At 37.0% G+C, this 27,486-nt stretch overlaps 1 pseudogene across 1 annotated transcript in view; it reads left to right on the top strand.

Moving 5' to 3' along the window:
- Positions 1–344: 344 nt before the first annotated feature.
- Positions 345–27,486, top strand: part of LOC146559146 (uncharacterized) — a 30,461-nt pseudogene continuing 3,319 nt past the window's right edge. Inside the window, exons 1-8 of the transcript XR_014888294.1 lie at positions 345–434; positions 2,281–2,461; positions 2,588–3,052; positions 3,540–3,701; positions 3,954–3,992; positions 4,168–4,287; positions 4,430–4,591; positions 25,456–25,625. The product of XR_014888294.1 is annotated as an uncharacterized LOC146559146 (transcript). The remainder of the gene's footprint in view (positions 435–2,280; positions 2,462–2,587; positions 3,053–3,539; positions 3,702–3,953; positions 3,993–4,167; positions 4,288–4,429; positions 4,592–25,455; positions 25,626–27,486) is intronic.

The following is a 27,486-nucleotide window of genomic DNA, read 5'->3' on the forward strand; positions in this document are numbered from 1 at the left end:
CTCTCTCTCTCTCTCTCTCTCTCACACACACACACACACACACACACACACACATGCACATACATACACACACAATACCATTTTATGGTGGTTAGCTGTTTTATTGTCATGCATTTTACAAGGTAAGATAACCATGTCCTGCATTCAAAACCACTGAAAATGTCTATGGTGGTGCTGTGCCTAATATTGTGCTGGTGTATGCTGGGTAATGGCACAGCTAGCGACTGGGTGACTTTATTCACCCGCTTCGGCTGTTATCAGTCCATACAATGGGCGTTATTAGCACAAATCAGTCCCATAGATATTGACCATCTCCTGCTAGATTGTTCAGAAGGTTGTTATCATCCATCCAGATGGAGGACCACTAACAGGAGCGTGGGAAGACTCCAGAATCCACTCTGGCTGCAATCCGGTGGATACAGCAGTGTTTACAGGTAATACCGTTTAAACGGACAGCATTTATAGAATGACTATTAAAAGTCAGCGAGTGTCAATAATGTTAATGTGGCTATGTTAGTAATACACCGAGTGCTAATATAACAGCTTTAAGATGCATTTGTAGATGTTATTACGTGTTTTACCGTCTTTATGGTGCTAGCTTAAAGTTACGGTGTAAACGTTAGCTTATATTGGAGTAAAGCTGTTACATTTGAAACGATGTTAGCACAGAAATATTAGTTTCTGTCATGACTGATGAAGTTACTAGTTAATAAAGTTTCCAGTAAAGTGTTTAATCAGAGGGGCCGATGGCGAGATATGGCAGCCTCGCTTCTGTCAGTCTGCCCCAGGGCAGCTGTGGCTACAACTTTAGCTGCCTCCACCAGTGTATGAATGTGAGAGTGAATGAATAGTGGTATTGTAAAGCGCTTTGGGTGCCTTGAAAAGCGCTATATAAATCCAATCCATTACTATATTATTATTATTAATCGCAGCCACAGACTGACAGCAAATATCTCGATTAGCTTCAGTGCATCTGTAATAAATATGTGCAAGTTTCAGTGCTTCGTTTAAACTGTATGATACTTATACTGACCCAGGGTCAGTGTAAAATACAATCCTAGCTGTGTGAACAAAGCCTCCTTTAATCCTGCATGAAAAACCTCAGAATGCAGGCTATTATTACTCTTTCCTGCTGGCACACCTGTCACACCTGAGAGTCAGCTAGAAACGTACAGTGACGTGGACATCATGCAAAGACTGCCAGACTCTGTAATACTGCAAATCAGAATCAGAATCAGAAAGGATTTTATTGCCAAATGTTGAGCGGGTTTACAACATTAGGAAATTGCTGCGGTGCTTCAGTGCAAACATACTGTTATAAATACTGTTATATACTGTTATAAATACTGTTATAATACTGTTATAAATACTGTTATAAATTAAGCTTAAGTGACTCAAGATCAGTGACTGATCAGTGACTCAAGTTAACACTAAACTTTAAACGGTACCTCTGTGTCTCTGTGTGCTGAACATTTAGGATTGAGTCAGGCTGCATCTGTGTTAGTCCTCTAACAGACTGGTGACCTGTCCAGGTGTGCTCTACCTATGACTACTGTAATAGAAATTTTATGTTATTCTCATTTAAAGCATTTAAGTGCTTACGCATATGCTTAGTTGTGACACTGTTATAGACTGTTCAATGAAAGTTTCTAAAACTAGATGAACTTACTTCAGCAGTTTGAGAAAACAACTCCCTTTACAGGTGCTGATAACGCCAAGGGCACAAAACCATTGATCCGTTAGGTTTCATAGCGAGACACGTGAAGTGGCAGAGCTGACATGACTGAACTGTGATGTTTGATGTGTGTTTGCTCTCCTGTGCGCAGTAATAAATAGCATGATCACAGCTCTTTCTGTGTTGCAGACTTTATTTTAAAAATTCCATGACCCCCCCCCACCCCCCCCCCCCCCCCCCCCACCCACCCACTGTGAACCTGAATTGAATATTCAGAAGACATTTGTTTAAATAGTTCTAGAAATCTGAGCTGTTGGTGTGTCCCTCGATTGTGTGGTAATAATATTAGAGCTAACAATCTTTCTTACTGAATCTCTACTATGAGTCATGTTACCTGAGATTAATTCTATGTTTACCTGTCAGCCTGGACGAATGTGCTGTGTGAAGGAAATTAAATTAAATCAGATCTGAATGTACATTTAAGGAACCTGTTCATATTTAATTGAAATATGAACCAGTGATTTTTTGATTGTTGATTCCAAGAGAGTCTTTGTGGAAATCCTCTTTGGCTTTTTGTTATTTTAATTCTCTTTTCTGTTTTCCAGAACAGTTCTCCACAGTCACTGTCCATATGGGTCAGTGGGACCAAGAAGCACTCTGCTAATGTGTGGACTCTGACCAGCAACATCCAGCAAGACCCAGACAGCATTTTCTATCTCCCAGCTGGAGTTTTTGTTTGTCTGTGACTGGAGAGTCAGATTTTTGTTGAGCTTCACACTTGCAGAGGTAAGTCAGTTTGCAGAGATCCCTCCCACCCTGGCTTTTATGTGCTAGATTTCTTATCTGAAACAGTAATATTTCAGTGACTGCTGCTTATACCACAGGTTAATACACTCTACTGATCCCTGATAGGAGAATCATCAATTTTGCCAGCAAAGAAGCCTGGTGGATGTTTGTTTACAGTCTGATGATGGGACATCATGCTCTGCATCTTTAAAGTTTGTCTCTTGATTATTATTCATACCCAGTAATGTGAAGTATGCTCATATCTACTATAACTGAACCAACCTGGTGCTCTTCATTTATGGAGGCTGTTGAGTCTGAATGTTGGATATTGTGTATCTCGTGTTCTCTGGGCTTTGTTGTCCTCAGTCTTTTTGCAGGATCAGAAAACAAAACCAGGAGGCGCGTAAATGTTTCTTCTCCATGATGTTTCTTCAAATGTTTCTTCTGGATGATGATATGACCGTGACACGGGATGCCACCTTTGGTCTTGTGATGAAGCAAAGCTCAGGAAGAAGTGTGATTAAATGGTACCCACATGTGTGCTGCTGAGAAGGATGTACAGGGGCACCTGCAGCCAAATCCAAGCCTCAGGTTAGTTGTAGTTGCAGAACGCTATAGACTGAGACATCTAAGGCATCAAATGTTTGATTAAACGGATGAAAAAGAGAAGTTTTTTCCCTATAATTATCACTTCTTAAAATCTGTAGCAACTTCAAGTCTTTCAGCATGCTGAGCATGCTCAGAATGTGACAAAATATTTTTGTTCAATATTTAATTTCTTTCAGTTGCAATTGTTAAATGAAAAAAAAAATATTCTTATAATTTAGCAAACGAATTTATCAAAAAAAAATATATATATACATATATCTGTATTAGTTTTAATGAATTAATTTGACACCTGTATTGAAAATACCATATTGTATTCATACAGAATCAGTATGGTATCATTGTTTGTCTATTCACTGATTGTTGAAGCTAAGAGCGACTTTGATCTGTTTAGATCTAAAGTATCCAAAGTTGAGCTCTAATGTTTCTTCACCCCTGTGTGTGTGATATGTGATTTCCTACATGCTGGCAGAGCAGAGCAGCAGTTTGTGCTCACAGATGGTGACGGTGTGGAGAGACGGTGGTGTTTCCTCAGAAGAACCAGCAGAGTCACAAAGGACACCAGTCCATCTCACCACCTTGACTTGCTGACTGATGTTCATCTGCACTGCACAGAGGAAATCAACTGACCGAGGTTTGTCCAGTGACGTGTTATGAAATGTATATTTGTTTTATGCTTACAGATATGTTTTTCTTGACAGAGGCTCTGCTGAGGTTAGACAAAGCAGAGAAAACATGTGCTTTACATTTTACTGTGATTTATTGAGATATTTGTTGCCTGATGTTCAGCAGGAATGGAGAAATAGAATCAAAGGGAGATGTTTTTGATGTTTTTGTAATGATGTAAGTAAATCTTCAATATTATTTATTTGCTTGGTTATATTAGGAGTGTTTCTGAGTGAGGGGGAGAGGAGTCATCATCCAGGTAAAGTGACGTAGATCAGTGGATACACTTGTCTCCCCTTTAAAGGAGACGATCCAAGTCATCCTTAAATGTTAGTGCTTTCAAATACACAAACATTTTTAAAGGACAAAAATGAACATCCAACTTTGACTGTAATACAAAATAAATCTTTGCATGTGTGTTTTCAAACTCTCAGATGGGCAGCATATCAGTCTTGGACTGTCTAACCTGCCGGAGCAGCACTGAATGACCACCGCACGAGCATGTTCCTGCAGCATTCAGCATCTGATCTGTCATCTGTGTGCTTCTGCTTTTGGTAAGTAGAGTTACCCAACTCCAGTAACTCTAAACACATGCCATCCATTTCTAACGGCCTGGTTACTTCCTGTCAGTTACTTTAGAAACCATGTGGTCACCTGACCTAACACTGTTTCTTCTTCTTCCCCTTAATGTTGAAGTGTCAAATGTCAAACAGCTGGAGAGGAAACTACACCAGTGTACTGGGATGTTTCAGCAACACGTGCCAGATGCTGTTCCTTCATGGTGACATCACCAGAGACAGTCCCGCCCACCTCAGGACCCATTGATTATGATGATCTGATCCATCAAACCCCCAGCAGGTGAACCTTATTCATGACATAACACCGCAACAATGTAAAAAATTAAACAGCAACAGTCTAAATGTAAAGTGCATTCTAAAGTCCTCTTCAGTAAATTGTATGCAAAGAGTCATTCAGGTCACTACAGAACCCAGAGTCTTCATCATTAAATCTCTGGTTGCTTCATTTTTCTATCCTTTATCAGATATTTTAAAGGTTAGCTTAGGTAAAGTTCCATTCTCATGGTGAGGCAAAGTGCTTTATGTGTGTGTGTGCGTGTCATGAACGGCTATAAAAGGCCTATAATTAAAGAACAAAGTGGGGTTTGAGTTCGAGTTGCGGCAGAATGTCACTACTTGTAAATGGAATGCAGCCTTCCTACGGCGGACAGCTAATAACAGGAATCGGACGCGGTCCAGCCAAGTCCACAGCAACCACCATAGCAACCGCCTAGCTTTACCTTAAAAACATATTCTGTCTTCATAACTATCAAAATCGTGAAATGATTTGCAAAGTGTGAAAGTGTTACAGCTGCAGAGAGCTATGGCGGTATCTATGGAAGCTGTTTACATAGCTAATAATATACGATGTAACCATGTAGACAGTCAGTCACGTGAGCTAGCGGTGCATGTTTACTACAGTGAATAAGGTGATTGAGTGCACAGCGTCCACACTCTGCAGGGGGTAAAGACATTACTTCAATATTGTTTTATATTGATATATATTTGCCTTCTGTTGACCATCACCTCAGGTTCACCATTACAGTTTCAGCATACAAATGCACACTGTGTAAATATGAACACATTCAAAAACTCATGTCTCAGAAATAAGCACAGCTGTTCATGTTTGTCATTAGAGTTTTATTTGTAAGAAAATTATGAACTTCATATTGTGCATTAAATAAAAGAACATTTCACAACTCTGAGTCAACAGAAACAGGTAACAGAAATGTCTCTAATGTGTACAGTGTAGTGTAAGCATTAAAAGATCATAAAGGAAACACTAACATTTATGTGAAACTAATTGTAATAAAAAATGAGATTTAAAAGAAAGAATCTGAAAACAACACTTTTTTGGTCTAAGTGATCAAAGTAGAAAACAGAACTGATGTTCAAGAACAAACCGTAGCTGCACTAATATTACACATCTCGATCGTTGTACTGAACAGACATGTTGCTTTTAAAACCACATGCAGTGTGTGACCGTGACTGTTCACTGAGACCATGAACGCCACTTCACTGAAGCATTCTTCTTCTTCTTCTTGCCATTAAATTGGAAGCAGAAGCAGCACGAGCTGATTTGATCTACTGAAAGGACAAAGCAGAACATCTGAGTTGAAACCAGTCAGCTGAAATCATTAAGACAGGAACAAATTCAATGCAGTGTTTCAAGTGGCTTAGCCTGTTACAACTGTTGATTCAAGCTAAATACGGTTAACACACAGTGTCAGGGAGCTCCAGTGTGGGAACTAGTGGCTTTAGGTTTGTAGTCATTTAACTTTCATCCATTCATTCATTTAATTCAGGAGGAAGAAATGCCAGGTTGGTGCAGGCTGGTTACATGCATTTGGTCCCATGCTGTCTTTAATTAAATGACTTGGTTCATTTTATGGCTGGGCTGTATGTGGGGTTATATCATGTTATTTGGGCAGGAGTTCCTGTCCCCTGTTAGACTTAGAAAGTTTCTCCATAAGTAGAGTTTCTAACTCTTCTAGCACATCTGTGGCTGACAGCATTTTGGTGGCTCTTTTTACCCCACACTGGTTGTGAGTGTGTAAATAGCCCCACTAGTTCTTTTGGGTTGCAGTTAACTAGGGAGGAAGGGGTGGGTATGCCATGATTAGGTGAATAACAATTATATGGGCTACATAAATTTCACAATGCATGCATATATCTCTATCAATTAAACCTGGCCTGAGGGCTGCCATTTTTTACATTCAGTTATTTCTCTTAGAAATGTTGGAACTAAATAATGAATGTGTTACAGTTAAAGTGAAACACTGGTCAGTGTAAATGGCTCATTGGGACACAGAAACCTTTAAATTAAACCTGATATCTAGTGTCAAACAATATCAAAGCTGTAAAAGATGTTTACAGTCAGAATTTATAAAACTATGATTGTAAATAAATTCAAACAAGTGAGCTTTTCTCTTTGTGCTGAATATCAACACTGTGGTTTCTTAGACTGTAAGCTTTACTTTAGTGCAACCAGTTGCAGAAGCTGCCACTCCAAATGTCTTTTGATAACAAGAAAAAAATATATTTTCAGTCCACGGCCTGAAGTTCTTCTCCGACATCTTCTGCAATTGGCTTTGTCTGCTGGTTTGAAGACAATAAACCACAAAAAAGATGATTTAGTCACTTTGTCTGTGTCATGCAGCTTGAATGTGTCGTGTAACGATGTTGAATAGCCGTCGTTATCCCTCTGCTGCGTCAGTAAGATTGTACTGTACAGCATCTCACTGATATGTGAGGAATGCTAATATAACACGATAACAGACTTACATCATTAAAATATAAAGTGCAGGAGATATTTAGATATTTTTTATATTTATATTACATTTTATAGCTGACGGATATTACTAAATAGATAGAATTTACTAAATAGCTGGATGAACATGAAAAATATGTCTATAATAACAAATGACCATGAGAGCCAGTAGAATTAATTCAGCTGGACACTCGAAAGACGTCCTTAAATGCTCTTTAAGTGGCAGAACAGATGAACAAACAGTTAATCGCTTACTTGAGATGAAATCTGCTCAGCTACTTTGAAAACAGCTTCTAACTGGTTCCTCCTTTAACAGGATGACGGCTCAGGGGTAAGGCCATCATGCAGTCCAGCAACCTTTATGGTTCTGCTTTGATTCACCAGGAACTATTAGGGAAACCTTCCAGCGCCTCCTGTGAAAGACACAGGCATAAACACACAAACATTTATTAACATGTTCCACAGTGTTCCAGTTTGATTTTCTCATCCTGTGGACAACAACGTACATGGATGCAGGTTTATTGTTAACTTTTGTAAGGTTTATTTAGTGAACATATCCAGCTGCAGCTCCACTGTGATCCTGAACTGGATAAGCACTTAAGAAAATGTGTCAATAAATGGACATACATTAACTTACTATATTTATCCAGACAGATGGGACCAATAATGCTTCGCTGAGTTAGAGACTTTAACAGACTCTTCTATGTAAGAATGTCTCGTGCTGATATACCTGCAAACTTGACAACAAAGGTTTTTCAGACTACATGTAGCTGTCCTCTATGTCAGCTCACACATTTACATTTATGTCACACTTATTTCTGCTTTCCCATTTTATAATTATTACTTACATTTTGATTAGATACCTTGAGATACCTTGCAGGGCTAACACAATATGTGTAACAGAAAATCCACTTAAATGTTTGATATTTCTTATAATAATCATAATTATGACTATTATTTAAAGGTTTCTTCATAAATACATTTAGATTTATTATAACCCCTAAAATATAAACCTGAGCTGTTTCAGATTCTGACCTCTGACCTCAGTGACCTGGCTGTGTCCTCACTGCAGCTCCCTCTTGGAAGTACGTCTGCTTCTTGTCTTCCCCCAGTGTTGACCGCCTGATATCAAGATATCACGTACTGTAACTGAGGAACAAAAAAGGACAGACACTTGCCTTCATTTAAAAGTACATTCATACAGAGATAATCTATGGAAACACACTAGTTCACCCTTTTGGGAGGAATCAGTTCCTGTGAAACATTTCTGTAAATGAACATCATGTGGAGAATGAATGAAATGAGTTCTTCAGGTGACTCAGCAGTCCCACACTGACAGATGAAATCTAGTTAAACTATTAAGCATATTTGTTCTTCTGAAATCTGTGTTAAACAACAACAAACATAAATTAATAACAAAAACTACAGCTGAGTAGAGGCTTTACAAACCACCAGAAGCTATAATGCTAAATTTTAATCTTCAAATGTTTCTGAGCCGTCTTCAACCTGCTTTTAACACATTAAAGTCTCAATAAATAAAGTCAATGCAGACTCAATCCTAAATGTTCAGCACACAGAGACACAGAGGTACTGTTTAAAGTTTAGTGTTAACTTGAGTCACTGATCATTCACAATATTACAGAGTCTGGCAGTCTTTGCATGATGTCCACGTCACTGTAAGTTTCTAGCTGACTCTCAGGTGTGCCAGCAGGAAAGAGCAATAATAACCTGCATCCTGAGGTTTGTCATGCAGGATTAAAGGAGCCAAGCTTTGTTCACACAGCTAGGATTGTATTTTACACTGACCCTGGGCCAGTATCAACTTCAAGAAGATAGCTGTAACTGTTGATAGAAGAATCACACACACATATATATTTATGGCTTTGCCTTATAGAATTCAGCATCTCAGTGCTGAGGAAATAGGTTTTGCAGCTGTTTGAGCTAAGATTTTCAAGTTATTCACAAATTAAAACCTATACTTTGTTTCGTGCGAGTTCCCCATTCAACTGTCTTGGCGAAATAAAGCGTTTTTACACAACTTCATATAAATCGGTGTAACTTTTGATAGAAGATTCAGATATACGTATTCATGGCTTTATCTTATAGAATTCAATATCCCCGTGCTGGGCAAACAGGTTTTGCAGCTGTTTGAGCTAAGATTTTCAAGTTATTCACATAATGAAAACCTATACTTTGTGTCGGGCGAGAACTCCATTCAAATGCATGTAATAGCGAGAAACGCACTAACGTGGTGAAATAAAGCCTTTTTCATGGTCTTCATAAAGACAGCTGTAACTTTTGATAGAAGACTCAGAAATACATATTTATGGCTTTATCTTATAGAATTCAATATCCCCGTGCTGGGCAAAAAGGTTTTGCAACTGTGTGAGCTAAGATTTTCAAGTTATTCACATAATGAAAACCTATACTTTGTTTCGGTCGAGTTCCCCATTCAAATGCATGTAATCGTCAGAAACGCACTGTCTTGGCGAAATAAAGCGTTTTTGCACAACTTCATATAAATCGGTGTAACTTTTGATAGACGACTCAGACACACATGTTTATGGCTTCATCTTATAGAATTCAATTTCCCCGTGCTGGGCAAAAAGGTTTTGCAGCTGTTTGAGCTAAGATTTTCAAGTTATTCACATAATGAAAACCTATACTTTGTTTCGTGCGAGTTCCCCATTCAAATTCATGTGATCGTCAGAAACGCACTGTCTTGGCGAAATAAAGCGTTTTTCATGGTCTTCATAAAGACAGCTGTAACTTTTGATAGAAGACTCAGAAATACATATTTATGGCTTTATCATATAGAATTCAATATCCCCGTGCTGGGCAAAAAGGTTTTGCAGCTGTTTGAGCTAAGATTTTCAAGTTATACACATAATGAAAACCTATACTTTGTGTCGGGCGAGAACTCCATTCAAATGCATGTAATAGCGAGAAACGCACTAACGTGGTGAAATAAAGCCTTTTTCATGGTCTTCATAAAGACAGCTGTAACTTTTGATAGAAGACTCAGAAATACATATTTATGGCTTTATCTTATAGAATTCAATATCCCCGTGCTGGGCAAAAAGGTTTTGCAGCTGTTTGAGCTAAGATTTTCAAGTTATTCACATAATGAAAACCTATACTTTGTTTCGTGCGAGTTCCCCATTCAAATGCATGTAATCGTCAGAAACGCACTGTCTTGGCGAAATAAAGCGTTTTTGCACAACTTCATATAAATCGGTGTAACTTTTGATAGAAGATTCAGATATACGTATTCATGGCTTTATCTTATAGAATTCAATATCCCCGTGCTATGCAAACAGGTTTTGCAGCTATTTGAGCTAAGATTTTCAAGTTATTCACATAATGAAAACCTATACTTTGTGTCAGGCGAGAACTCCATTCAAATGCATGTAATAGCGAGAAACGCACTAACGTGGTGAAATAAAGCCTTTTTCATGGTCTTCATAAAGACAGCTGTAACTTTTGATAGAAGACTCAGAAATACATATTCATGGCTTTATCTTATAGAATTCAATATCCCCGTACTGGGCAAAAAGGTTTTGCAGCTGTTTGAGCTAAGATTTTCAAGTTATTCACATAATGAAAACCTATACTTTGTTTCGTGCGAGTTCCTCATTCAAATACATGTAATCGTCAGAAACGCACTGTCTTGGCGAAATAAAGCGTTTTTGCACAACTTCATATAAATCGGTGTAACTTTTGATAGAAGATTCAGATATACGTATTCATGGCTTTATCTTATAGAATTCAATATCCCCGTGCTATGCAAACAGGTTTTGCAGCTGTTTGAGCTAAGATTTTCAAGTTATTCACATAATGAAAACCTATACTTTGTTTCGTGCAAGTTCCCCATTCAAATGCATGTAATAGCGAGAAACGCTCTAACGTGGTGAAATAAAGCCTTTTTCATGGTCTTCATAAAGACAGCTGTAACTTTTGATAGAAGACTCAGAAATACATATTTATGGCTTTATCATATAGAATTCAATATCCCCGTGCTGGGCAAAAAGGTTTTGCAGCTGTTTGAGCTAAGATTTTCAAGTTATACACATAATGAAAACCTATACTTTGTGATGGGCGAGAACTCCATTCAAATGCATGTAATAGCGAGAAACGCACTAACGTGGTGAAATAAAGCCTTTTTCATGGTCTTCATAAAGACAGCTGTAACTTTTGATAGAAGACTCAGAAATACATATTTATGGCTTTATCTTATAGAATTCAATATCCCCGTGCTGGGCAAAAAGGTTTTGCAGCTGTTTGAGCTAAGATTTTCAAGTTATTCACATAATGAAAACCTATACTTTGTTTCGTGCGAGTTCCCCATTCAAATGCATGTAATCGTCAGAAACGCACTGTCTTGGCGAAATAAAGCGTTTTTGCACAACTTCATATAAATCGGTGTAACTTTTGATAGAAGATTCAGATATACGTATTCATGGCTTTATCTTATAGAATTCAATATCCCCGTGCTATGCAAACAGGTTTTGCAGCTATTTGAGCTAAGATTTTCAAGTTACATAATGAAAACCTATACTTTGTGTCGGGCGAGAACTCCATTTAAATGCATGTAATAGCGAGAAACGCACTAACGTGGTGAAATAAAGCCTTTTTCATGGTCTTCATAAAGACAGCTGTAACTTTTGATAGAAGACTCAGAAATACATATTTATGGCTTTATCTTATAGAATTCAATATCCCCGTGCTGGGCAAACAGGTTTTGCAGCTGTTTGAGCTAAGATTTTCAAGTTATTCACATAATGAAAACCTATACTTTGTTTCGTGCGAGTTACCCATTCAAATGCATGTAATCGTCAGAAACGCACTGTCTTGGCGAAATAAAGCGTTTTTGCACAACTTCATATAAATCGGTGTAACTTTTGATAGAAGATTCAGATATACGTATGCATGGCTTTATCTTATAGAATTCAATATCCCCGTGCTGGGCAAACAGGTTTTGCAGCTGTTTGAGCTAAGATTTTCAAGTTATTCACATAATGAAAACCTATACTTTGTTTCGGTCGAGTTCCCCATTCAAATGCATGTAATAGCGAGAAACGCTCTAACGTGGTGAAATAAAGCGTTTTTCATGGTCTTCATAAAGACAGCTGTAACTTTTGATAGAAGACTCAGAAATACATATTTATGGCTTTATCTTATAGAATTCAATATCCCCGTGCTGGGCAAAAAGGTTTTGCAGCTGTTTGAGCTAAGATTTTCAAGTTATTCACATAATGAAAACCTATACTTTGTTTCGTGCGAGTTACCCATTCAAATGCATGTAATCGTCAGAAACGCACTGTCTTGGCGAAATAAAGCGTTTTTGCACAACTTCATATAAATCGGTGTAACTTTTGATAGAAGATTCAGATATACGTATTCATGGCTTTATCTTATAGAATTCAATATCCCCGTGCTATGCAAAAAGGTTTTGCAGCTATTTGAGCTAAGATTTTCAAGTTACATAATGAAAACCTATACTTTGTGTCGGGCGAGAACTCCATTCAAATGCATGTAATAGCGAGAAACGCACTAACGTGGTGAAATAAAGCCTTTTTCATGGTCTTCATAAAGACAGCTGTAACTTTTGATAGAAGACTCAGAAATACATATTCATGGCTTTATCTTATAGAATTCAATATCCCCGTGCTGGGCAAACAGGTTTTGCAGCTGTTTGAGCTAAGATTTTCAAGTTATTCACATAATGAAAACCTATACTTTGTTTCGTGCGAGTTCCCCATTCAAATGCATGTAATCGTCAGAAACGCACTGTCTTGGCGAAATAAAGCGTTTTTGCACAACTTCATATAAATCGGTGTAACTTTTGATAGAAGATTCAGATATACGTATTCATGGCTTTATCTTATAGAATTCAATATCCCCGTGCTATGCAAACAGGTTTTGCAGCTATTTGAGCTAAGATTTTCAAGTTATTCACATAATGAAAACCTATACTTTGTGTCAGGCGAGAACTCCATTCAAATGCATGTAATAGCGAGAAACGCACTAACGTGGTGAAATAAAGCCTTTTTCATGGTCTTCATAAAGACAGCTGTAACTTTTGATAGAAGACTCAGAAATACATATTCATGGCTTTATCTTATAGAATTCAATATCCCCGTACTGGGCAAAAAGGTTTTGCAGCTGTTTGAGCTAAGATTTTCAAGTTATTCACATAATGAAAACCTATACTTTGTTTCGTGCGAGTTCCTCATTCAAATACATGTAATCGTCAGAAACGCACTGTCTTGGCGAAATAAAGCGTTTTTGCACAACTTCATATAAATCGGTGTAACTTTTGATAGAAGATTCAGATATACGTATTCATGGCTTTATCTTATAGAATTCAATATCCCCGTGCTATGCAAACAGGTTTTGCAGCTGTTTGAGCTAAGATTTTCAAGTTATTCACATAATGAAAACCTATACTTTGTTTCGTGCAAGTTCCCCATTCAAATGCATGTAATAGCGAGAAACGCTCTAATGTGGTGAAATAAAGCCTTTTTCATGGTCTTCATAAAGACAGCTGTAACTTTTGATAGAAGACTCAGAAATACATATTTATGGCTTTATCATATAGAATTCAATATCCCCGTGCTGGGCAAAAAGGTTTTGCAGCTGTTTGAGCTAAGATTTTCAAGTTATACACATAATGAAAACCTATACTTTGTGATGGGCGAGAACTCCATTCAAATGCATGTAATAGCGAGAAACGCACTAACGTGGTGAAATAAAGCCTTTTTCATGGTCTTCATAAAGACAGCTGTAACTTTTGATAGAAGACTCAGAAATACATATTTATGGCTTTATCTTATAGAATTCAATATCCCCGTGCTGGGCAAAAAGGTTTTGCAGCTGTTTGAGCTAAGATTTTCAAGTTATTCACATAATGAAAACCTATACTTTGTTTCGTGCGAGTTCCCCATTCAAATGCATGTAATCGTCAGAAACGCACTGTCTTGGCGAAATAAAGCGTTTTTGCACAACTTCATATAAATCGGTGTAACTTTTGATAGAAGATTCAGATATACGTATTCATGGCTTTATCTTATAGAATTCAATATCCCCGTGCTATGCAAACAGGTTTTGCAGCTATTTGAGCTAAGATTTTCAAGTTACATAATGAAAACCTATACTTTGTGTCGGGCGAGAACTCCATTTAAATGCATGTAATAGCGAGAAACGCACTAACGTGGTGAAATAAAGCCTTTTTCATGGTCTTCATAAAGACAGCTGTAACTTTTGATAGAAGACTCAGAAATACATATTCATGGCTTTATCTTATAGAATTCAATATCCCCGTACTGGGCAAAAAGGTTTTGCAGCTGTTTGAGCTAAGATTTTCAAGTTATTCACATAATGAAAACCTATACTTTGTTTCGTGCGAGTTCCTCATTCAAATACATGTAATCGTCAGAAACGCACTGTCTTGGCGAAATAAAGCGTTTTTGCACAACTTCATATAAATCGGTGTAACTTTTGATAGAAGATTCAGATATACGTATTCATGGCTTTATCTTATAGAATTCAATATCCCCGTGCTATGCAAACAGGTTTTGCAGCTGTTTGAGCTAAGATTTTCAAGTTATTCACATAATGAAAACCTATACTTTGTTTCGTGCAAGTTCCCCATTCAAATGCATGTAATAGCGAGAAACGCTCTAATGTGGTGAAATAAAGCCTTTTTCATGGTCTTCATAAAGACAGCTGTAACTTTTGATAGAAGACTCAGAAATACATATTTATGGCTTTATCATATAGAATTCAATATCCCCGTGCTGGGCAAAAAGGTTTTGCAGCTGTTTGAGCTAAGATTTTCAAGTTATACACATAATGAAAACCTATACTTTGTGATGGGCGAGAACTCCATTCAAATGCATGTAATAGCGAGAAACGCACTAACGTGGTGAAATAAAGCCTTTTTCATGGTCTTCATAAAGACAGCTGTAACTTTTGATAGAAGACTCAGAAATACATATTTATGGCTTTATCTTATAGAATTCAATATCCCCGTGCTGGGCAAAAAGGTTTTGCAGCTGTTTGAGCTAAGATTTTCAAGTTATTCACATAATGAAAACCTATACTTTGTTTCGTGCGAGTTCCCCATTCAAATGCATGTAATCGTCAGAAACGCACTGTCTTGGCGAAATAAAGCGTTTTTGCACAACTTCATATAAATCGGTGTAACTTTTGATAGAAGATTCAGATATACGTATTCATGGCTTTATCTTATAGAATTCAATATCCCCGTGCTATGCAAACAGGTTTTGCAGCTATTTGAGCTAAGATTTTCAAGTTACATAATGAAAACCTATACTTTGTGTCGGGCGAGAACTCCATTTAAATGCATGTAATAGCGAGAAACGCACTAACGTGGTGAAATAAAGCCTTTTTCATGGTCTTCATAAAGACAGCTGTAACTTTTGATAGAAGACTCAGAAATACATATTTATGGCTTTATCTTATAGAATTCAATATCCCCGTGCTGGGCAAACAGGTTTTGCAGCTGTTTGAGCTAAGATTTTCAAGTTATTCACATAATGAAAACCTATACTTTGTTTCGTGCGAGTTACCCATTCAAATGCATGTAATCGTCAGAAACGCACTGTCTTGGCGAAATAAAGCGTTTTTGCACAACTTCATATAAATCGGTGTAACTTTTGATAGAAGATTCAGATATACGTATTCATGGCTTTATCTTATAGAATTCAATATCCCCGTGCTGGGCAAACAGGTTTTGCAGCTGTTTGAGCTAAGATTTTCAAGTTATTCACATAATGAAAACCTATACTTTGTTTCGGTCGAGTTCCCCATTCAAATGCATGTAATAGCGAGAAACGCTCTAACGTGGTGAAATAAAGCGTTTTTCATGGTCTTCATAAAGACAGCTGTAACTTTTGATAGAAGACTCAGAAATACATATTTATGGCTTTATCTTATAGAATTCAATATCCCCGTGCTGGGCAAAAAGGTTTTGCAGCTGTTTGAGCTAAGATTTTCAAGTTATTCACATAATGAAAACCTATACTTTGTTTCGTGCGAGTTACCCATTCAAATGCATGTAATCGTCAGAAACGCACTGTCTTGGCGAAATAAAGCGTTTTTGCACAACTTCATATAAATCGGTGTAACTTTTGATAGAAGATTCAGATATACGTATTCATGGCTTTATCTTATAGAATTCAATATCCCCGTGCTATGCAAACAGGTTTTGCAGCTATTTGAGCTAAGATTTTCAAGTTACATAATGAAAACCTATACTTTGTGTCGGGCGAGAACTCCATTTAAATGCATGTAATAGCGAGAAACGCACTAACGTGGTGAAATAAAGCCTTTTTCATGGTCTTCATAAAGACAGCTGTAACTTTTGATAGAAGACTCAGAAATACATATTCATGGCTTTATCTTATAGAATTCAATATCCCCGTGCTGGGCAAACAGGTTTTGCAGCTGTTTGAGCTAAGATTTTCAAGTTATTCACATAATGAAAACCTATACTTTGTTTCGTGCGAGTTACCCATTCAAATGCATGTAATCGTCAGAAACGCACTGTCTTGGCGAAATAAAGCGTTTTTGCACAACTTCATATAAATCGGTGTAACTTTTGATAGAAGATTCAGATATACGTATTCATGGCTTTATCTTATAGAATTCAATATCCCCGTGCTATGCAAACAGGTTTTGCAGCTATTTGAGCTAAGATTTTCAAGTTACATAATGAAAACCTATACTTTGTTTCGTGCGAGTTCCCCATTCAAATACATGTAATAGTCAGAAACGCACTGTCTTGGCGAAATAAAGCGTTTTTGCACAACTTCATATAAATCGGTGTAACTTTTGATAGAAGATTCAGATATACGTATTCATGGCTTTATCTTATAGAATTCAATATCCCCGTGCTGGGCAAACAGGTTTTGCAGCTGTTTGAGCTAAGATTTTCAAGTTATTCACATAATGAAAACCTATACTTTGTTTCGTGCGAGTTCCCCATTCAAATGCATGTAATAGCGAGAAACGCTCTAACGTGGTGAAATAAAGCCTTTTTCATGGTCTTCATAAAGACAGCTGTAACTTTTGATAGAAGACTCAGAAATACATATTTATGGCTTTATCTTATAGAATTCAATATCCCCGTGCTGGGCAAAAAGGTTTTGCAACTGTGTGAGCTAAGATTTTCAAGTTATTCACATAATGAAAACCTATACTTTGTTTCGGTCGAGTTCCCCATTCAAATGCATGTAATCGTCAGAAACGCACTGTCTTGGCGAAATAAAGCGTTTTTGCACAACTTCATATAAATCGGTGTAACTTTTGATAGACGACTCAGACACACATGTTTATGGCTTCATCTTATAGAATTCAATTTCCCCGTGCTGGGCAAAAAGGTTTTGCAGCTGTTTGAGCTAAGATTTTCAAGTTATTCACATAATGAAAACCTATACTTTGTTTCGTGCGAGTTCCCCATTCAAATTCATGTGATCGTCAGAAACGCACTGTCTTGGCGAAATAAAGCGTTTTTCATGGTCTTCATAAAGACAGCTGTAACTTTTGATAGAAGACTCAGAAATACATATTTATGGCTTTATCATATAGAATTCAATATCCCCGTGCTGGGCAAAAAGGTTTTGCAGCTGTTTGAGCTAAGATTTTCAAGTTATACACATAATGAAAACCTATACTTTGTGATGGGCGAGAACTCCATTCAAATGCATGTAATAGCGAGAAACGCACTAACGTGGTGAAATAAAGCCTTTTTCATGGTCTTCATAAAGACAGCTGTAACTTTTGATAGAAGACTCAGAAATACATATTTATGGCTTTATCTTATAGAATTCAATATCCCCGTGCTGGGCAAAAAGGTTTTGCAGCTGTTTGAGCTAAGATTTTCAAGTTATTCACATAATGAAAACCTATACTTTGTTTCGTGCGAGTTCCCCATTCAAATGCATGTAATCGTCAGAAACGCACTGTCTTGGCGAAATAAAGCGTTTTTGCACAACTTCATATAAATCGGTGTAACTTTTGATAGAAGATTCAGATATACGTATTCATGGCTTTATCTTATAGAATTCAATATCCCCGTGCTATGCAAACAGGTTTTGCAGCTATTTGAGCTAAGATTTTCAAGTTATTCACATAATGAAAACCTATACTTTGTGTCAGGCGAGAACTCCATTCAAATGCATGTAATAGCGAGAAACGCACTAACGTGGTGAAATAAAGCCTTTTTCATGGTCTTCATAAAGACAGCTGTAACTTTTGATAGAAGACTCAGAAATACATATTCATGGCTTTATCTTATAGAATTCAATATCCCCGTACTGGGCAAAAAGGTTTTGCAGCTGTTTGAGCTAAGATTTTCAAGTTATTCACATAATGAAAACCTATACTTTGTTTCGTGCGAGTTCCTCATTCAAATACATGTAATCGTCAGAAACGCACTGTCTTGGCGAAATAAAGCGTTTTTGCACAACTTCATATAAATCGGTGTAACTTTTGATAGAAGATTCAGATATACGTATTCATGGCTTTATCTTATAGAATTCAATATCCCCGTGCTATGCAAACAGGTTTTGCAGCTGTTTGAGCTAAGATTTTCAAGTTATTCACATAATGAAAACCTATACTTTGTTTCGTGCAAGTTCCCCATTCAAATGCATGTAATAGCGAGAAACGCTCTAACGTGGTGAAATAAAGCCTTTTTCATGGTCTTCATAAAGACAGCTGTAACTTTTGATAGAAGACTCAGAAATACATATTTATGGCTTTATCATATAGAATTCAATATCCCCGTGCTGGGCAAAAAGGTTTTGCAGCTGTTTGAGCTAAGATTTTCAAGTTATACACATAATGAAAACCTATACTTTGTGATGGGCGAGAACTCCATTCAAATGCATGTAATAGCGAGAAACGCACTAACGTGGTGAAATAAAGCCTTTTTCATGGTCTTCATAAAGACAGCTGTAACTTTTGATAGAAGACTCAGAAATACATATTTATGGCTTTATCTTATAGAATTCAATATCCCCGTGCTGGGCAAAAAGGTTTTGCAGCTGTTTGAGCTAAGATTTTCAAGTTATTCACATAATGAAAACCTATACTTTGTTTCGTGCGAGTTCCCCATTCAAATGCATGTAATCGTCAGAAACGCACTGTCTTGGCGAAATAAAGCGTTTTTGCACAACTTCATATAAATCGGTGTAACTTTTGATAGAAGATTCAGATATACGTATTCATGGCTTTATCTTATAGAATTCAATATCCCCGTGCTATGCAAACAGGTTTTGCAGCTATTTGAGCTAAGATTTTCAAGTTACATAATGAAAACCTATACTTTGTGTCGGGCGAGAACTCCATTTAAATGCATGTAATAGCGAGAAACGCACTAACGTGGTGAAATAAAGCCTTTTTCATGGTCTTCATAAAGACAGCTGTAACTTTTGATAGAAGACTCAGAAATACATATTTATGGCTTTATCTTATAGAATTCAATATCCCCGTGCTGGGCAAACAGGTTTTGCAGCTGTTTGAGCTAAGATTTTCAAGTTATTCACATAATGAAAACCTATACTTTGTTTCGTGCGAGTTACCCATTCAAATGCATGTAATCGTCAGAAACGCACTGTCTTGGCGAAATAAAGCGTTTTTGCACAACTTCATATAAATCGGTGTAACTTTTGATAGAAGATTCAGATATACGTATTCATGGCTTTATCTTATAGAATTCAATATCCCCGTGCTATGCAAACAGGTTTTGCAGCTATTTGAGCTAAGATTTTCAAGTTACATAATGAAAACCTATACTTTGTGTCGGGCGAGAACTCCATTCAAATGCATGTAATAGCGAGAAACGCACTAACGTGGTGAAATAAAGCCTTTTTCATGGTCTTCATAAAGACAGCTGTAACTTTTGATAGAAGACTCAGAAATACATATTCATGGCTTTATCTTATAGAATTCAATATCCCCGTGCTGGGCAAACAGGTTTTGCAGCTGTTTGAGCTAAGATTTTCAAGTTATTCACATAATGAAAACCTATACTTTGTTTCGTGCGAGTTCCCCATTCAAATGCATGTAATCGTCAGAAACGCACTGTCTTGGCGAAATAAAGCGTTTTTGCACAACTTCATATAAATCGGTGTAACTTTTGATAGAAGATTCAGATATACGTATTCATGGCTTTATCTTATAGAATTCAATATCCCCGTGCTATGCAAACAGGTTTTGCAGCTATTTGAGCTAAGATTTTCAAGTTATTCACATAATGAAAACCTATACTTTGTGTCAGGCGAGAACTCCATTCAAATGCATGTAATAGCGAGAAACGCACTAACGTGGTGAAATAAAGCCTTTTTCATGGTCTTCATAAAGACAGCTGTAACTTTTGATAGAAGACTCAGAAATACATATTCATGGCTTTATCTTATAGAATTCAATATCCCCGTACTGGGCAAAAAGGTTTTGCAGCTGTTTGAGCTAAGATTTTCAAGTTATTCACATAATGAAAACCTATACTTTGTTTCGTGCGAGTTCCTCATTCAAATACATGTAATCGTCAGAAACGCACTGTCTTGGCGAAATAAAGCGTTTTTGCACAACTTCATATAAATCGGTGTAACTTTTGATAGAAGATTCAGATATACGTATTCATGGCTTTATCTTATAGAATTCAATATCCCCGTGCTATGCAAACAGGTTTTGCAGCTGTTTGAGCTAAGATTTTCAAGTTATTCACATAATGAAAACCTATACTTTGTTTCGTGCAAGTTCCCCATTCAAATGCATGTAATAGCGAGAAACGCTCTAACGTGGTGAAATAAAGCCTTTTTCATGGTCTTCATAAAGACAGCTGTAACTTTTGATAGAAGACTCAGAAATACATATTTATGGCTTTATCATATAGAATTCAATATCCCCGTGCTGGGCAAAAAGGTTTTGCAGCTGTTTGAGCTAAGATTTTCAAGTTATACACATAATGAAAACCTATACTTTGTGATGGGCGAGAACTCCATTCAAATGCATGTAATAGCGAGAAACGCACTAACGTGGTGAAATAAAGCCTTTTTCATGGTCTTCATAAAGACAGCTGTAACTTTTGATAGAAGACTCAGAAATACATATTTATGGCTTTATCTTATAGAATTCAATATCCCCGTGCTGGGCAAAAAGGTTTTGCAGCTGTTTGAGCTAAGATTTTCAAGTTATTCACATAATGAAAACCTATACTTTGTTTCGTGCGAGTTCCCCATTCAAATGCATGTAATCGTCAGAAACGCACTGTCTTGGCGAAATAAAGCGTTTTTGCACAACTTCATATAAATCGGTGTAACTTTTGATAGAAGATTCAGATATACGTATTCATGGCTTTATCTTATAGAATTCAATATCCCCGTGCTATGCAAACAGGTTTTGCAGCTATTTGAGCTAAGATTTTCAAGTTACATAATGAAAACCTATACTTTGTGTCGGGCGAGAACTCCATTTAAATGCATGTAATAGCGAGAAACGCACTAACGTGGTGAAATAAAGCCTTTTTCATGGTCTTCATAAAGACAGCTGTAACTTTTGATAGAAGACTCAGAAATACATATTTATGGCTTTATCTTATAGAATTCAATATCCCCGTGCTGGGCAAACAGGTTTTGCAGCTGTTTGAGCTAAGATTTTCAAGTTATTCACATAATGAAAACCTATACTTTGTTTCGTGCGAGTTACCCATTCAAATGCATGTAATCGTCAGAAACGCACTGTCTTGGCGAAATAAAGCGTTTTTGCACAACTTCATATAAATCGGTGTAACTTTTGATAGAAGATTCAGATATACGTATTCATGGCTTTATCTTATAGAATTCAATATCCCCGTGCTGGGCAAACAGGTTTTGCAGCTGTTTGAGCTAAGATTTTCAAGTTACATAATGAAAACCTATACTTTGTGTCGGGCGAGAACTCCATTTAAATGCATGTAATAGCGAGAAACGCACTAACGTGGTGAAATAAAGCCTTTTTCATGGTCTTCATAAAGACAGCTGTAACTTTTGATAGAAGACTCAGAAATACATATTCATGGCTTTATCTTATAGAATTCAATATCCCCGTGCTGGGCAAACAGGTTTTGCAGCTGTTTGAGCTAAGATTTTCAAGTTATTCACATAATGAAAACCTATACTTTGTTTCGTGCGAGTTACCCATTCAAATGCATGTAATCGTCAGAAACGCACTGTCTTGGCGAAATAAAGCGTTTTTGCACAACTTCATATAAATCGGTGTAACTTTTGATAGAAGATTCAGATATACGTATTCATGGCTTTATCTTATAGAATTCAATATCCCCGTGCTATGCAAACAGGTTTTGCAGCTATTTGAGCTAAGATTTTCAAGTTACATAATGAAAACCTATACTTTGTTTCGTGCGAGTTCCCCATTCAAATACATGTAATAGTCAGAAACGCACTGTCTTGGCGAAATAAAGCGTTTTTGCACAACTTCATATAAATCGGTGTAACTTTTGATAGAAGATTCAGATATACGTATTCATGGCTTTATCTTATAGAATTCAATATCCCCGTGCTGGGCAAACAGGTTTTGCAGCTGTTTGAGCTAAGATTTTCAAGTTATTCACATAATGAAAACCTATACTTTGTTTCGTGCGAGTTCCCCATTCAAATGCATGTAATAGCGAGAAACGCTCTAACGTGGTGAAATAAAGCGTTTTTCATGGTCTTCATAAAGACAGCTGTAACTTTTGATAGAAGACTCAGAAATACATATTTATGGCTTTATCATATAGAATTCAATATCCCCGTGCTGGGCAAACAGGTTTTGCAGCTGTTTGAGCTAAGATTTTCAAGTTATACACATAATGAAAACCTATACTTTGTGATGGGCGAGAACTCCATTCAAATGCATGTAATAGCGAGAAACGCACTAACGTGGTGAAATAAAGCCTTTTTCATGGTCTTCATAAAGACAGCTGTAACTTTTGATAGAAGACTCAGAAATGCATATTTATGGCTTTATCTTATAGAATTCAATATCCCCGTGCTGGGCAAAAAGGTTTTGCAGCTGTTTGAGCTAAGATTTTCAAGTTATTCACATAATGAAAACCTATACTTTGTTTCGTGCGAGTTCCCCATTCAAATGCATGTAATCGTCAGAAACGCACTGTCTTGGCGAAATAAAGCGTTTTTGCACAACTTCATATAAATCGGTGTAACTTTTGATAGAAGATTCGATATACGTATTCATGGCTTTATCTTATAGAATTCAATATCCCCGTGCTATGCAAACAGGTTTTGCAGCTATTTGAGCTAAGATTTTCAAGTTACATAATGAAAACCTATACTTTGTGTCGGGCGAGAACTCCATTTAAATGCATGTAATAGCGAGAAATGCACTAACGTGGTGAAATAAAGCCTTTTTCATGGTCTTCATAAAGACAGCTGTAACTTTTGATAGAAGACTCAGAAATACATATTCATGACTTTATCTTATAGAATTCAATATCCCCGTGCTGGGCAAACAGGTTTTGCAGCTGTTTGAGCTAAGATTTTCAAGTTATTCACATAATGAAAACCTATACTTTGTTTCGTGCGAGTTACCCATTCAAATGCATGTAATCGTCAGAAACACACTGTCTTGGCGAAATAAAGCGTTTTTGCACAACTTCATATAAATCGGTGTAACTTTTGATAGAAGATTCAGATATACGTATTCATGGCTTTATCTTATAGAATTCAATATCCCCGTGCTATGCAAACAGGTTTTGCAGCTATTTGAGCTAAGATTTTCAAGTTACATAATGAAAACCTATACTTTGTGTCGGGCGAGAACTCCATTCAAATGCATGTAATAGCGAGAAACGCACTAACGTGGTGAAATAAAGCCTTTTTCATGGTCTTCATAAAGACAGCTGTAACTTTTGATAGAAGACTCAGAAATACATATTCATGGCTTTATCTTATAGAATTCAATATCCCCGTACTGGGCAAAAAGGTTTTGCAGCTGTTTGAGCTAAGATTTTCAAGTTATTCACATAATGAAAACCTATACTTTGTTTCGTGCGAGTTCCCCATTCAAATACATGTAATCGTCAGAAACGCACTGTCTTGGCGAAATAAAGCGTTTTTGCACAACTTCATATAAAGCGGTGTAACTTTTGATAGACGACTCAGACACACATGTTTATGGCTTCATCTTATAGAATTAAATTTCCCCGTGCTGGGCAAAAAGGTTTTGCAGCTGTTTGAGCTAAGATTTTCAAGTTATTCACATAATGAAAACCTATACTTTGTGTCGGGCGAGAACTCCATTCAAATGCATGTAATAGCGAGAAACGCACTAACGTGGTGAAATAAAGCCTTTTTCATGGTCTTCATAAAGACAGCTGTAACTTTTGATAGAAGATTCAGATATACGTATTCATGGCTTTATCTTATAGAATTCAATATCCCCGTGCTATGCAAACAGGTGTTGCAGCTATTTGAGCTAAGATTTTCAAGTTATTCACATAATGAAAAGCTATACTTTGTGTCGGGCGAGAACTCCATTCAAATGCATGTAATAGCGAGAAACGCACTAACGTGGTGAAATAAAGCCTTTTTGCACAACTTCATATAAATCGGTGTAACTTTTGATAGAAGATTCGGATATACGTATTCATGGCTTTATCTTATACAATTCAATATCCCCGTGCTATGCAAACAGGTTTTGCAGCTATATGTGCTAAGATTTTCAAGTTATTCACATAATGAAAACCTCTACTTTGTTTCGTGAGAGAACTCCATTCAAATGCATGTAATAGCTAGAAACGCACTAACGTGGTGAAATAAAGGCTTTTTCATGGTCTTCATAAAGTGTCAGAGTATTGTCTTTTTTAAAGGTTTTATTATTCATATAATAATCAACTAAGAGTGTTTATATTTCTCTTCCGTACTCAACCAGCTGTATATTTTAATTGCTGGCTCCCTACTTTATAACGGAAACGGTTTGCTTTCACATAATCACTCTTTTGCCTTCACATTGTCACTCTTTGCCTTCACATTAATTTTCAGCAACAGGAAAACGCCACCCAAGAGTAAGAAACAACCTTGTAGAAAACACAAAGTTTTTGAGAAACCACACCTGCGTTCTTGACAAGATAAGGATGATATTTCCTTTTTTGTATGCTTCATGATGTGTATAAATAAAGCCAGACTGCACCAAGAAGGTGTGTGAGTCTCTCCCTGAGTCTCTCACCCGTGCACGTTTAAAACTGCTCTAAGTGTCTGAGTGATATTTCATTGCATCTGAGTACTTGTTAAAATAGAATATCTTTAACATTTAATTGGTCCTTCTGAGCCGGAGTGGACATTGATATTTTTTCAATGCTCCAATAGGAAACCTTCATCAAGTCCTGACGTCGTGAGAAGCCCACGCTGTCAACTCCTCTCCAGGCAGAGGATAAAGTCCAGAGACGTGACGTTCGGGTTTTGGCCAGCGTTCTTATAAGAGGTCCACGACTTCAGGGGTTGATGAAGGAAACCAAAGCAACCACACAATAACTCAGGTGAACTCACTCACATCTTGCGCAAAACGACTGAGGCAACCTGTGGTCTGTACATAAAATAGTTTCCCGTCAAAATATGACAGCTTAGTAACAGTCTCGTCTGAAAAAGGACTGGTAGAAAAGTTACGCAGCTCGCCTGAAAAAGGGCTTGGAGCAAGCTTTATGTCAAAATACGACAGGATAGTATAACAGTCTCGTCTGAAAAAGGACTGGTAGAGAGTTACGCAGCTCGCCTGAAAAAGGGCTCGGAGCAATGTAGAAAGACACAGTGTTGCCCAGAACAATACTCATTACGCGTATGATCTGTTGTTTTACTGTTTTGTTGGTGGAGTAAGTTGATTTTACAGCACATTAAGGAGGCTGAACTACTCCACCGAATTGTTTACCGTTGGTTGCTCGAGTTCTGGTGGAACGGGAAAAGGTTGTGTTTCATCACATAAAATTGACACCGCTTTCAAGGCTAGCTTGAAAGTAGAAGGCCGTGTCAATAGCCTCTCCCATTCCTCGTGCCAGAGAAAGCATCACGGGTGTGTATGTGTGTGTGTAAACGTAAATATATCTATGAGCTAATAAAAATAATAAGAAAGAAAAATGGGTAATAAATCAACAAAACTCACTGCTGACGAGCAGTGGCTAGAGGAAAAATGTCCAGGCGCCGGACAAACTGCAGTGACTGATAAAACCCTTATTAAGTGAAAACTAGAGATCAAAGTAGTTTAAAAAGGTTGGAAACAGACCTCAACGAATAGATATAAATATAAGAAGTACAAAAATAAAATAAATAAAGACAAAATTACATTAGAACTTATTTTTAATGTATTGAAACTAATAATAGGAAGGATAACAACCTGTAAACTTATATTAACAATGAAACATAGTTGGCAAGACGTTCATGCCCAGAATGTATAAAATAAATAAAAGGAAATAATTCACACGAAAACCTTTTAAATAAAATAGAGAGATGCATAAGGTACATTAAAGCTGTGTCATTGGTCAGCCAAGGAAAGTGTGTGAAAAGGTAAATGTCTCCAGCTTGGGAAAAGGTGAAGCTGCAGATCACCCGAAGCCCTTGATGGACACAAAATAAAATATAAAATATATAATAATAAATTGCTTGGTTAGACATGCAACAGAAAGAATGAAAGTGACCGAAGGTTGGATCTGAGATGAGGCAAACAGAAGACCAGTCTAAAAAGTAGGCACAAACCTGTTCAGAGAAGAAGCAAATTTGTACAGATTGGATGAATTCTAAGTTATCTGTTTGCTGAGTAAGATGATCCCAACTATTAAATTGGCTCAGTAGTAGTATAGTAATATACACTTTTATATACACTGATAAAATGTTGTAATATACTGTTGTTATTATATGGAAAGAAAAAGATGATAATAATAAGAAGTAACCTAGTCAGTATGATGTGAGATGGACAATTGTTATGAAGTAGTCTGCATCAAGCTTAAGGTTTGCTCAAACTCAGTATAATGACATAGGAGATGAAGAAAATAAAGGAAATATCTAAACTACTTAGGTGCATAGAGGCACTTGACATGCTTGAAAACCTGGATAAAATATTACTGAGATATAGAGCACATCTATAGTAACAACTAATAAGCCAAACCCTGTAGACAACAGCTAAAGTTACAGGATTGTGAAGCTGAATTAAATATGTGGACACCGCTAAGTTGATGAGCATGTTACACATTTTCTTTTATTTTTTATTTATTTGTTTTTAGAGCAGAAGCTGCATAAAAGCCAACACATGCAGCTGTCTGTGAGCTCAGTTTTCCCTCACATGTCTGCTCTGTTTCAGTAGCAGCATTTTTCTTTTTGGGTCCTGACTCATGTATGTTTTCGGTTTTGTTT

The sequence above is a fragment of the Mchenga conophoros genome, linkage group LG14 (genome assembly GCF_057382185.1).
Source record: "Mchenga conophoros isolate Kocher_MC1m ecotype Shallow Benthic linkage group LG14, M_conophoros_male_GT1.1, whole genome shotgun sequence".
Classification (NCBI taxonomy): Eukaryota; Metazoa; Chordata; class Actinopteri; order Cichliformes; family Cichlidae; genus Mchenga; species Mchenga conophoros.